This window comes from Sinohyriopsis cumingii, unplaced genomic scaffold, assembly GCF_028554795.1.
Source record: "Sinohyriopsis cumingii isolate HCF-2022 unplaced genomic scaffold, ASM2855479v2 utg001656l, whole genome shotgun sequence".
Taxonomy (NCBI): Eukaryota; Metazoa; Mollusca; class Bivalvia; order Unionida; family Unionidae; genus Sinohyriopsis; species Sinohyriopsis cumingii.
Genome location: NW_028316032.1, coordinates 144951 through 158831, shown reverse-complemented (window position 1 = coordinate 158831; position 13881 = coordinate 144951). Strand labels below are relative to the sequence as shown.

At 35.5% G+C, this 13881-nt stretch overlaps 3 non-coding genes across 3 annotated transcripts; all 3 read left to right on the top strand.

The window, feature by feature from the left end:
* The first annotated feature begins 6044 nt into the window (after nt 1-6044).
* Trnak-uuu (transfer RNA lysine (anticodon UUU)) lies at nt 6045-6117 on the top strand. The gene has a single exon. It is a non-coding gene; the product is annotated as a tRNA-Lys (tRNA).
* Nucleotides 6118-9829: 3712 nt separating this feature from the next.
* Nucleotides 9830-9902, top strand: Trnak-uuu (transfer RNA lysine (anticodon UUU)). The gene has a single exon. It is a non-coding gene; the product is annotated as a tRNA-Lys (tRNA).
* Nucleotides 9903-13591: 3689 nt separating this feature from the next.
* Nucleotides 13592-13664, top strand: Trnak-uuu (transfer RNA lysine (anticodon UUU)). Its single transcript has one exon. It is a non-coding gene; the product is annotated as a tRNA-Lys (tRNA).
* Nucleotides 13665-13881: the final 217 nt, after the last annotated feature.

Here is a 13881-nt window from a genome sequence, read left to right as displayed (position 1 = left end):
CAACGTTTGAATAAACAATTTAGAACACGAAACAACTGATAGTAGCTTGCAGTGGTAGTGTCTCATTACTTTAAACATATTGTCTGTTAGGTGGAGCTTTTAGACTGGCGTTGACTTTTGTGCTTCTGTCCGTATATTTTAATAATATTCGTATCATAATATGAATGCATTCAATTTGCATATGATATAGTGGATGCGTTAGATTTACTGGAATCAAGAAGAAATGCTGACAGAATGATCAACATCTCTTAGAGTTGATTAAATTGGGCACTCTATCCCCTTCGCATGGACATGTGGATACGCTCTCATTTAGGGACATCTTAGGAAAGGAGAGAAATACTTGCAGGTATATCTATATTCATTTTGACAACAATTGAAAATCAGTGGAAGCTAAATCATAACCACCTACCCTCGGACTTTCACCCATGACCCTTAGATTAAATGTCGGATGCTCTAGCGACTGAGATTGGGGCACTACTCATCCAAATTCTGTCAGTTTGTCAGTCTCGGATTTTGCTGCGTAGCCCTTTCCATTAAATATTTAAAGGGTGCGGCCATATTTGTATCACATGACGTTTAGCAGTTATGGTGCAGATAGATGCCCAGAGCTCGGTTCAAACGAAAATGCTTTTCTTTACATTTCACGTCAATATCATTTCATTGCACAAGTCTTTGGAATAAAGAGTTTTTTGTTATGAAAACAAAATTCAATAAATGCGTCCCCCACTGCTGCCATCATATTTGCATTTCCAGTAATGCTGCATATTAGTTCGTTAACTGAGAAATGAATGAGTCATAATTACCCAATAGTGTTACGAATCTATGGTCATACACTAAAAAACAAACCTAAGCAAAACCAAAACGGTTTGTAATACTGAACAAATAATTCAGTTAACAAAGTTGTAAAATGAAAATGTAAGAGGGACTTACAGCATTATGAATTGCATCCAAAATCATCCCAAAATGTTATCTTCAAGTCCAAAGGAATAGAATGTTCCGAATAAAATCTACATCCTCAAATGCATTGGTCTACCAACAGTTCTGATATATCACAATGGCATTTTCAAGAATTCTTTAGAAATAATTCACAATAGGCCAAAAATAATATTTTAACCCACATAGCATTTTGTGGCTCCAATGAATAATTCAAACAAATGTTTGCTTCCAAATAATATCTAAACACAACAATAAATATATCTGAAGAATAATGTTACAAGAAGAACATACAAAATATGACTGACCAAATAGTCCAACTCCACGTACTTAAATACAGACATAAGGACTGAAAACTCATTAGCTACTACTCACTACGTGACAATGAACAAATATCCCTAAAAGCTCCGGTGGCCTAGTAATTACAGCGTACGCCTCGGATGCGGGAGTTCGTGGGATCGATCCCCGGCCGAGTCATACCAAAGACTTACAAATATGGTACTAACAGCTGCCTTGCTTGGAGCTCAGCATTAAGAGGTTAGTGTTAGGACTGGTCGGCCGGGTCTCAGGATAAAGTGACTGGGTGGGACATCATGCCACATGTCTGCGGCATGATGCCCCAGTGCTAGCCATCACTATAAACTGCCACACTGCAGACATCGTAGCGATATGACTGACAAATTCTTAAAAGCTACCTTAAAAATACAAATCACATGCACACACAAACACACACACACACACACACAAATCTCCCATGTCGTAGAAATAAAACCACCACATCTAACACACACCTTCCGTATTTATGTATTTTCTCCTGTACCGATCCATAGAAGAAAATCACAAATATGTATAGAGAACAATTAATTGGAAGCAAGTTTATCAACTTACAGGTACTATTTAATTGATTATGTAGTGTGTAAGCATTGCTTTCTCTGGAAACAAAAAATTTCAAGATAGGTGATTTTCACATGTGTAATTAACTGAGAGAAATTAAGGAAAGAATGCGAAGATTTAAGAGAAGAGCAGAAGGATAGTGTTTGTGTTGTCCGGACTGTAAAATCATAACTGTTAACACAAAGAAACAATGACTAGTCTTAACTTTAGCAACTTGCTCGGCTAATGACACATTTGTGCATTTCCTTATGCAGCAAAATTTAAATTCCTCCGTGAATGGTTGATTGCCATATAAACTGGATTATTGTTTCCATAAGGGGCTAACATCTAAGATCCAATCAATCCTAGACGCTAGCTATGTGAAGTTGATGAGATAACGATTAACCATGTTGCGCATAACTACCCGAGCCAACATTCGACCATGCATTAACAAGTAGCCCGCCTAGCTCAGTCGGTAGAGCATCAGACTTTAAATCTGAGGGTCGTGAGTTCGAGTCCCACGGTGGGCGTACAATTTTTAATACCATTACAAATTTATACTACACTTTGTACACGCGTCTATTTAGCTACAAATAGGTGTGATGGTAAATGTCCCACAGAAATGTTTTTATTTTCTCATATAATCATTTTTATGTTGAATTTTGATATCCTCTTTTTCAAATTCATTAGCTTGTCAATGTCTTTCTGGTTTCCACACAGCCCTCAGAAAGGTACTGATTATGGTAGTGACCCTGTATGTACCCATCCAGATAAAAAGTGAATGAAATATGTAAGTTCATTTACATATTCTATATACTTCTATTGAAGCGTTTTGTTTTGTAATTCAATAGTGTTGGGATTTTTCTATCCTATCCTTGTACTGGTGTATATTTTTGTTTGTTATCTAATATTTTCGAGCTCTTAGCGCTTTAACCTCTTAGGCGCTGTACTAAGTCCACATAATTAGTATTATTATTATTTTTATTATTATTATTATTATTATTATTAATATTATTATTGTTATCATTTTTATTATTATTATTATTATTATTATTATTATTATTATTATTATTATTATTATCAATTGTGGGAATTTCCAAAATACTGATAAACAATTCTTCCGAATTATTTCTTCATTTTGATTTAGCAACTAAAATTGTAAGTCAGCAAAAATTCATTTTTACGACTAACATCTTTCTTTCTTTCCTTTTTTTTTTTTTTTGGTCATTTTTTTTTTATTCTTCTTTTTTGTGTTTTAACCATTAATATCACCGCACCGGATTGCGCGATCCTTGTGGCCACTGCTTTCGAGTGTCCGATAGCCCGTAATCATACTTCCCACAAAACTGTGAACTCATTATTGTAACCTTCATGACTTGATCTAAGATAGGTTTCTTTCACATATGTACGGTGCAGTCTTTATTTTCTCCACGTTGCAAAGTTTCATCTAACTCATCAGAACAGGAAAGAACTGACAGTACCTTGCAGTGCTAGTCTCTTTTCTTCTCTTCTTTTTAAGACATATTAACTTTTAGTCGCAGATTTTAAAATTCCTTTGCGATTTGTGTTACATTGCGAATTACATATTATGTTATTGTTTGAATCGTAAAATTAATGCATTTAATTCTCAAACGATGCATTGCATTCTTTAGCTTACTTAAATCGAGAACTATTATCAAAACTCGCAATTGATAAATCATTTTTAAAAAATCCATATTTTCATTCATTTAGATTGAGCATCCGAAACTGGACGGCAACAATTTAATTTTAAGACTTAGTATTTTCACCAATACAATCATCGCATTCTATACCGCGATGTTGTGACCACCGAATTCAGGTGTCCGAGAGGCGGTGATCGTACCTCCATTAAAACCGTGAACACATCCTGCATGCATATCTCATGCAGTTATTGTTGATTGAAACGAGAAGTGTTTATACGTCTTCACGGTGCATTCTTCGTTTTGTCTCCATTACAACGTTTGAATAAACAATTTAGAACACGAAACAACTGATAGTAGCTTGCAGTGGTAGTGTCTCATTACTTTAAACATATTGTCTGTTAGGTGGAGCTTTTAGACTGGCGTTGACTTTTGTGCTTCTGTCCGTATATTTTAATAATATTCGTATCATAATATGAATGCATTCAATTTGCATATGATATAGTGGATGCGTTAGATTTACTGGAATCAAGAAGAAATGCTGACAGAATGATCAACATCTCTTAGAGTTGATTAAATTGGGCACTCTATCCCCTTCGCATGGACATGTGGATACGCTCTCATTTAGGGACATTTTAGGAAAGGAGAGAAATACTTGCATGTATATCTATATTCATTTTGACAACAATTGAAAATCAGTGGAAGCTAAATCACAACCACCTACCCTCGGACTTTCACCCATGACCCTTAGATTAAATGTCGGATGCTCTAGCGACTGAGATTGGGGCACTACTCATCCAAATTCTGTCAGTTTGTCAGTCTCGGATTTTGCTGCGTAGCCCTTTCCATTACATATTTAAAGGGCGCGGCCATATTTGTATCACATGACGTTTAGCAGTTATGGTGCAGATAGATGCCCAGAGCTCGGTTCAAACGAAAATGCTTTTCTTTACATTTCACGTCAATATCATTTCATTGCACAAGTCTTTGGAATTAAGAGTTTTTTGTTATGAAAACAAAATTCAGTAAATGCGTCCCCCACTGCTGCCATCATATTTGCATTTCCAGTAATGCTGCATATTAGTTCGTTAACTGAGAAATGAATGAGTCATAATTACCCAATAGTATTACGAATCTATGGTCATACACTAAAAAACAAACATAAGCAAAACCAAAACGGTTTGTAATACTGAACAAATAATTCAGTTAACAAAGTTGCAAAATGAACATGTAAGAGGGACTTACAGCATTATGAATTGCATCCAAAATCATCCCAAAATGTTATCTTCAAGTCCAAAGGAATAGAATGTTCCGAATAAAATCTACATCCTCAAATGCATTGGTCTACCAACAGTTCTGATATATCACAATGGCATTTTCAAGAATTCTTTAGAAATAATTCACAATAGGCCAAAAATAATATTTTAACCCACATAGCATTTTGTGGCTCCAATGAATAATTCAAACAAATGTTTGCTTCCAAATAATATCTAAACACAACAATAAATATATCTGAAGAATAATGTTACATGAAGAACATACAAAATATGACTGACCAAATAGTCCAACTCCACGTACTTAAATACAGACATAAGGACTGAAAACTCATTAGCTACTACTCACTACGTGACAATGAACAAATATCCCTAAAAGCTCCGGTGGCCTAGTAATTACAGCGTACGCCTCGGATGCGGGAGTTCGTGGGATCGATCCCCGGCCGAGTCATACCAAAGACTTACAAATATGGTACTAACAGCTGCCTTGCTTGGAGCTCAGCATTAAGAGGTTAGTGTTAGGACTGGTCGGCCGGGTCTCAGGATAAAGTGACTGGGTGGGACATCATGCCACATGTCTGCGGCATGATGCCCCAGTGCTAGCCATCACTATAAACTGCCACACTGCAGACATCGTAGCGATATGACTGACAAATTCTTAAAAGCTACCTTAAAAATACAAATCACATGAACACACAAACACACACACACACACACACACAAATCTCCCATGTCGTAGAAATAAAACCACCACATCTAACACACACCTTCCGTATTTATGTATTTTCTCCTGTACCGATCCATAGAAGAAAATCACAAATATGTATAGAGAACAATTAATTGGAAGCAAGTTTATCAACTTACAGGTACTATTTAATTGATTATGTAGTGTGTAAGCATTGCTTTCTCTGGAAACAAAAAATTTCAAGATAGGTGATTTTCACATGTGTAATTAACTGAGAGAAATTAAGGAAAGAATGCGAAGATTTAAGAGAAGAGTAGAAGGATAGTGTTTGTGTTGTCCGGACTGTAAAATCATAACTGTTAACACAAAGAAACAATGACTAGTCTTAACTTTAGCAACCTGCTCGGCTAATGACACATTTGTGCATTTCCTTATGCAGCAAAATTTAAATTCCTCCGTGAATGGTTGATTGCCATATAAACTGGATTATTGTTTCCATAAGGGGCTAACATCTAAGATCCAATCAATCCTAGACGCTAGCTATGTGAAGTTGATGAGATAACGATTAACCATGTTGCGCATAACTACCCGAGCCAACATTCGACCATGCATTAACAAGTAGCCCGCCTAGCTCAGTCGGTAGAGCATCAGACTTTTAATCTGAGGGTCGTGAGTTCGAGTCCCACGGTGGGCGTACAATTTTTAATACCATTACAAATTTATACTACACTTTGTACACGCGTCTATTTAGCTACAAATAGGTGTGATAGTAAATGTCCCACAGAAACGTTTTTATTTTCTCATATAATCATTTTTATGTTGAATTTTGATATCCTCTTTTTCAAATTCATTAGCTTGTCAATGTCTTTCTGGTTTCCACACAGCCTTCAGAAAGGTACTGATTATGGTAGTGACCCTGTATGTACCCATCCACATAAAAAGTGAATGAAATATGTAAGTTCATTTACATATTCTATATACTTCTATTGAAGCGTTTTGTTTTGTAATTCAATAGTGTTGGGATTTTTCTATCCTATCCTTGTACTGGTGTATATTTTTGTTTGTTATCTAATATTTTCGAGCTCTTAGCGCTTTAACGTCTTAGGCGCTGTACTAATTCCATATAATTATTATTATTATTATTATTATTATTATTATTATTATTATTAATATTATTATTGTTATTATTTTTATTATTATTATTATTATTATTATTATTATTATTATTATTATTATTATTATTATTATTATCAATTGTGGGAATTTCCAAAATACTGATAAACAATTCTTCCGAATTATTTCTTCATTTTGATTTAGCAACTAAAATTGTAAGTCAGCAGAAATTCATTTTTACGACTAACATCTTTCTTTCTTTCCTTTTTTTTTTTTTTGGTCATTTTTTTTTATTCTTCTTTTTTGTGTTTTAACCATTAATATCACCGCACCGGATTGCGCGATCCTTGTGGCCACTGCTTTCGAGTGTCCGATAGCCCGTAATCATACTTCCCACAAAACTGTGAACTCATTATTGTAACCTTCATGACTTGATCTAAGATAGGTTTCTTTCACATATGTACGGTGCAGTCTTTATTTTCTCCACGTTGCAAAGTTTCATCTAACTCATCAGAACAGGAAAGAACTGACAGTACCTTGCAGTGCTAGTCTCTTTTCTTCTCTTCTTTTTAAGACATATTAACTTTTAGTCGCAGATTTTAAAATTCCTTTGAGATTTGTGTTACATTGCGAATTACATATTATGTTATTGTTTGAATCGTAAAATTAATGCATTTAATTCTCAAACGATGCATTGCATTCTTTAGCTTACTTAAATCGAGAACTATTATCAAAACTCGCAATTGATAAATCATTTTTAAAAAATCCATATTTTCATTCATTTAGATTGAGCATCCGAAACTGGACGGCAACAATTTAATTTTAAGACTTAGTATTTTCACCAATACAATCATCGCATTCTATACCGCGATGTTGTGACCACCGAATTCAGGTGTCCGAGAGGCGGTGATCGTACCTCCATTAAAACCGTGAACACATCCTGCATGCATATCTCATGCAGTTATTGTTGATTGAAACGAGAAGTGTTTATACGTCTTCACGGTGCATTCTTCGTTTTGTCTCCATTACAACGTTTGAATAAACAATTTAGAACACGAAACAACTGATAGTAGCTTGCAGTGGTAGTGTCTCATTACTTTAAACATATTGTCTGTTAGGTGGAGCTTTTAGACTGGCGTTGACTTTTGTGCTTCTGTCCGTATATTTTAATAATATTCGTATCATAATATGAATGCATTCAATTTGCATATGATATAGTGGATGCGTTAGATTTACTGGAATCAAGAAGAAATGCTGACAGAATGATCAACATCTCTTAGAGTTGATTAAATTGGGCACTCTATCCCCTTCGCATGGACATGTGGATACGCTCTCATTTAGGGACATTTTAGGAAAGGAGAGAAATACTTGCAGGTATATCTATATTCATTTTGACAACAATTGAAAATCAGTGGAAGCTAAATCATAACCACCTACCCTCGGACTTTCACCCATGACCCTTAGATTAAATGTCGGATGCTCTAGCGACTGAGATTGGGGCACTACTCATCCAAATTCTGTCAGTTTGTCAGTCTCGGATTTTGCTGCGTAGCCCTTTCCATTACATATTTAAAGGGCGCGGCCATATTTGTATCACATGACGTTTAGCAGTTATGGTGCAGATAGATGCCCAGAGCTCGGTTCAAACGAAAATGCTTTTCTTTACATTTCACGTCAATATCATTTCATTGCACAAGTCTTTGGAATTAAGAGTTTTTTGTTATGAAAACAAAATTCAGTAAATGCGTCCCCCACTGCTGCCATCATATTTGCATTTCCAGTAATGCTGCATATTAGTTCGTTAACTGAGAAATGAATGAGTCATAATTACCCAATAGTATTACGAATCTATGGTCATACACTAAAAAACAAACATAAGCAAAACCAAAACGGTTTGTAATACTGAACAAATAATTCAGTTAACAAAGTTGCAAAATGAACATGTAAGAGGGACTTACAGCATTATGAATTGCATCCAAAATCATCCCAAAATGTTATCTTCAAGTCCAAAGGAATAGAATGTTCCGAATAAAATCTACATCCTCAAATGCATTGGTCTACTAACAGTTCTGATATATCACAATGGCATTTTCAAGAATTCTTTAGAAATAATTCACAATAGGCCAAAAATAATATTTTAACCCACATAGCATTTTGTGGCTCCAATGAATAATTCAAACAAATGTTTGCTTCCAAATAATATCTAAACACAACAATAAATATATCTGAAGAATAATGTTACAAGAAGAACATACAAAATATGACTGACCAAATAGTCCAACTCCACGTACTTAAATACAGACATAAGGACTGAAAACTCATTAGCTACTACTCACTACGTGACAATGAACAAATATCCCTAAAAGCTCCGGTGGCCTAGTAATTACAGCGTACGCCTCGGATGCGGGAGTTCGTGGGATCGATCCCCGGCCGAGTCATACCAAAGACTTACAAATATGGTACTAACAGCTGCCTTGCTTGGAGCTCAGCATTAAGAGGTTAGTGTTAGGACTGGTCGGCCGGGTCTCAGGATAAAGTGACTGGGTGGGACATCATGCCACATGTCTGCGGCATGATGCCCCAGTGCTAGCCATCACTATAAACTGCCACACTGCAGACATCGTAGCGATATGACTGACAAATTCTTAAAAGCTACCTTAAAAATACAAATCACATGCACACACAAACACACACACACACACACACACAAATCTCCCATGTCGTAGAAATAAAACCACCACATCTAACACACACCTTCCGTATTTATGTATTTTCTCCTGTACCGATCCATAGAAGAAAATCACAAATATGTATAGAGAACAATTAATTGGAAGCAAGTTTATCAACTTACAGGTACTATTTAATTGATTATGTAGTGTGTAAGCATTGCTTTCTCTGGAAACAAAAAATTTCAAGATAGGTGATTTTCACATGTGTAATTAACTGAGAGAAATTAAGGAAAGAATGCGAAGATTTAAGAGAAGAGCAGAAGGATAGTGTTTGTGTTGTCCGGACTGTAAAATCATAACTGTTAACACAAAGAAACAATGACTAGTCTTAACTTTAGCAACTTGCTCGGCTAATGACACATTTGTGCATTTCCTTATGCAGCAAAATTTAAATTCCTCCGTGAATGGTTGATTGCCATATAAACTGGATTATTGTTTCCATAAGGGGCTAACATCTAAGATCCAATCAATCCTAGACGCTAGCTATGTGAAGTTGATGAGATAACGATTAACCATGTTGCGCATAACTACCCGAGCCAACATTCGACCATGCATTAACAAGTAGCCCGCCTAGCTCAGTCGGTAGAGCATCAGACTTTTAATCTGAGGGTCGTGAGTTCGAGTCCCACGGTGGGCGTACAATTTTTAATACCATTACAAATTTATACTACACTTTGTACACGCGTCTATTTAGCTACAAATAGGTGTGATGGTAAATGTCCCACAGAAACGTTTTTATTTTCTCATATAATCATTTTTATGTTGAATTTTGATATCCTCTTTTTCAAATTCATTAGCTTGTCAATGTCTTTCTGGTTTCCACACAGCCCTCAGAAAGGTACTGATTATGGTAGTCACCCTGTATGTACCCATCCACATAAAAAGTGAATGAAATATGTAAGTTCATTTACATATTCTATATACTTCTATTGAAGCGTTTTGTTTTGTAATTCAATAGTGTTGGGATTTTTCTATCCTATCCTTGTACTGGTGTATATTTTTGTTTGTTATCTAATATTTTCGAGCTCTTAGCGCTTTAACGTCTTAGGCGCTGTACTAAGTCCACATAATTATTATTATTATTATTATGATTATTATTATTATTATTAATATTATTATTGTTATTATTATTATTATTATTATTATTATTATTATTATTATTATTATTATCAATTGTGGGAATTTCCAAAATACTGATAAACAATTCTTCCGAATTATTTCTTCATTTTGATTTAGCAACTAAAATTGTAAGTCAGCAAAAATTCATTTTTACGACTAACATCTTTCTTTCTTTCCTTTTTTTTTTTTTTTGGTCATTTATTTTTATTCTTCATTTTTGTGTTTTAACCATTAATATCACCGCACCGGATTGCGCGATCCTTGTGGCCACTGCTTTCGAGTGTCCGATAGCCCGTAATCATACTTCCCACAAAACTGTGAACTCATTATTGTAACCTTCATGACTTGATCTAAGATAGGTTTCTTTCACATATGTACGGTGCAGTCTTTATTTTCTCCACGTTGCAAAGTTTCATCTAACTCATCAGAACAGGAAAGAACTGACAGTACCCTGCAGTGCTAGTCTCTTTTCTTCTCTTCTTTTTAAGACATATTAACTTTTAGTCGCAGATTTTAAAATTCCTTTGAGATTTGTGTTACATTGCGAATTACATATTATGTTATTGTTTGAATCGTAAAATTAATGCATTTAATTCTCAAACGATGCATTGCATTCTTTAGCTTACTTAAATCGAGAACTATTATCAAAACTCGCAATTGATAAATCATTTTTAAAAAATCCATATTTTCATTCATTTAGATTGAGCATCCGAAACTGGACGGCAACAATTTAATTTTAAGACTTAGTATTTTCACCAATACAATCATCGCATTCTATACCGCGATGTTGTGACCACCGAATTCAGGTGTCCGAGAGGCGGTGATCGTACCTCCATTAAAACCGTGAACACATCCTGCATGCATATCTCATGCAGTTATTGTTGATTGAAACGAGAAGTGTTTATACGTCTTCACGGTGCATTCTTCGTTTTGTCTCCATTACAACGTTTGAATAAACAATTTAGAACACGAAACAACTGATAGTAGCTTGCAGTGGTAGTGTCTCATTACTTTAAACATATTGTCTGTTAGGTGGAGCTTTTAGACTGGCGTTGACTTTTGTGCTTCTGTCCGTATATTTTAATAATATTCGTATCATAATATGAATGCATTCAATTTGCATATGATATAGTGGATGCGTTAGATTTACTGGAATCAAGAAGAAATGCTGACAGAATGATCAACATCTCTTAGAGTTGATTAAATTGGGCACTCTATCCCCTTCGCATGGACATGTGGATACGCTCTCATTTAGGGACATTTTAGGAAAGGAGAGAAATACTTGCATGTATATCTATATTCATTTTGACAACAATTGAAAATCAGTGGAAGCTAAATCACAACCACCTACCCTCGGACTTTCACCCATGACCCTTAGATTAAATGTCGGATGCTCTAGCGACTGAGATTGGGGCACTACTCATCCAAATTCTGTCAGTTTGTCAGTCTCGGATTTTGCTGCGTAGCCCTTTCCATTACATATTTAAAGGGCGCGGCCATATTTGTATCACATGACGTTTAGCAGTTATGGTGCAGATAGATGCCCAGAGCTCGGTTCAAACGAAAATGCTTTTCTTTACATTTCACGTCAATATCATTTCATTGCACAAGTCTTTGGAATTAAGAGTTTTTTGTTATGAAAACAAAATTCAGTAAATGCGTCCCCCACTGCTGCCATCATATTTGCATTTCCAGTAATGCTGCATATTAGTTCGTTAACTGAGAAATGAATGAGTCATAATTACCCAATAGTATTACGAATCTATGGTCATACACTAAAAAACAAACATAAGCAAAACCAAAACGGTTTGTAATACTGAACAAATAATTCAGTTAACAAAGTTGCAAAATGAACATGTAAGAGGGACTTACAGCATTATGAATTGCATCCAAAATCATCCCAAAATGTTATCTTCAAGTCCAAAGGAATAGAATGTTCCGAATAAAATCTACATCCTCAAATGCATTGGTCTACCAACAGTTCTGATATATCACAATGGCATTTTCAAGAATTCTTTAGAAATAATTCACAATAGGCCAAAAATAATATTTTAACCCACATAGCATTTTGTGGCTCCAATGAATAATTCAAACAAATGTTTGCTTCCAAATAATATCTAAACACAACAATAAATATATCTGAAGAATAATGTTACATGAAGAACATACAAAATATGACTGACCAAATAGTCCAACTCCACGTACTTAAATACAGACATAAGGACTGAAAACTCATTAGCTACTACTCACTACGTGACAATGAACAAATATCCCTAAAAGCTCCGGTGGCCTAGTAATTACAGCGTACGCCTCGGATGCGGGAGTTCGTGGGATCGATCCCCGGCCGAGTCATACCAAAGACTTACAAATATGGTACTAACAGCTGCCTTGCTTGGAGCTCAGCATTAAGAGGTTAGTGTTAGGACTGGTCGGCCGGGTCTCAGGATAAAGTGACTGGGTGGGACATCATGCCACATGTCTGCGGCATGATGCCCCAGTGCTAGCCATCACTATAAACTGCCACACTGCAGACATCGTAGCGATATGACTGACAAATTCTTAAAAGCTACCTTAAAAATACAAATCACATGAACACACAAACACACACACACACACACACACAAATCTCCCATGTCGTAGAAATAAAACCACCACATCTAACACACACCTTCCGTATTTATGTATTTTCTCCTGTACCGATCCATAGAAGAAAATCACAAATATGTATAGAGAACAATTAATTGGAAGCAAGTTTATCAACTTACAGGTACTATTTAATTGATTATGTAGTGTGTAAGCATTGCTTTCTCTGGAAACAAAAAATTTCAAGATAGGTGATTTTCACATGTGTAATTAACTGAGAGAAATTAAGGAAAGAATGCGAAGATTTAAGAGAAGAGTAGAAGGATAGTGTTTGTGTTGTCCGGACTGTAAAATCATAACTGTTAACACAAAGAAACAATGACTAGTCTTAACTTTAGCAACCTGCTCGGCTAATGACACATTTGTGCATTTCCTTATGCAGCAAAATTTAAATTCCTCCGTGAATGGTTGATTGCCATATAAACTGGATTATTGTTTCCATAAGGGGCTAACATCTAAGATCCAATCAATCCTAGACGCTAGCTATGTGAAGTTGATGAGATAACGATTAACCATGTTGCGCATAACTACCCGAGCCAACATTCGACCATGCATTAACAAGTAGCCCGCCTAGCTCAGTCGGTAGAGCATCAGACTTTTAATCTGAGGGTCGTGAGTTCGAGTCCCACGGTGGGCGTACAATTTTTAATACCATTACAAATTTATACTACACTTTGTACACGCGTCTATTTAGCTACAAATAGGTGTGATAGTAAATGTCCCACAGAAACGTTTTTATTTTCTCATATAATCATTTTTATGTTGAATTTTGATATCCTCTTTTTCAAATTCATTAGCTTGTCAATGTCTTTCTGGTTTCCACACAGCCTTCAGAAAGGTACTGATTATGGTAG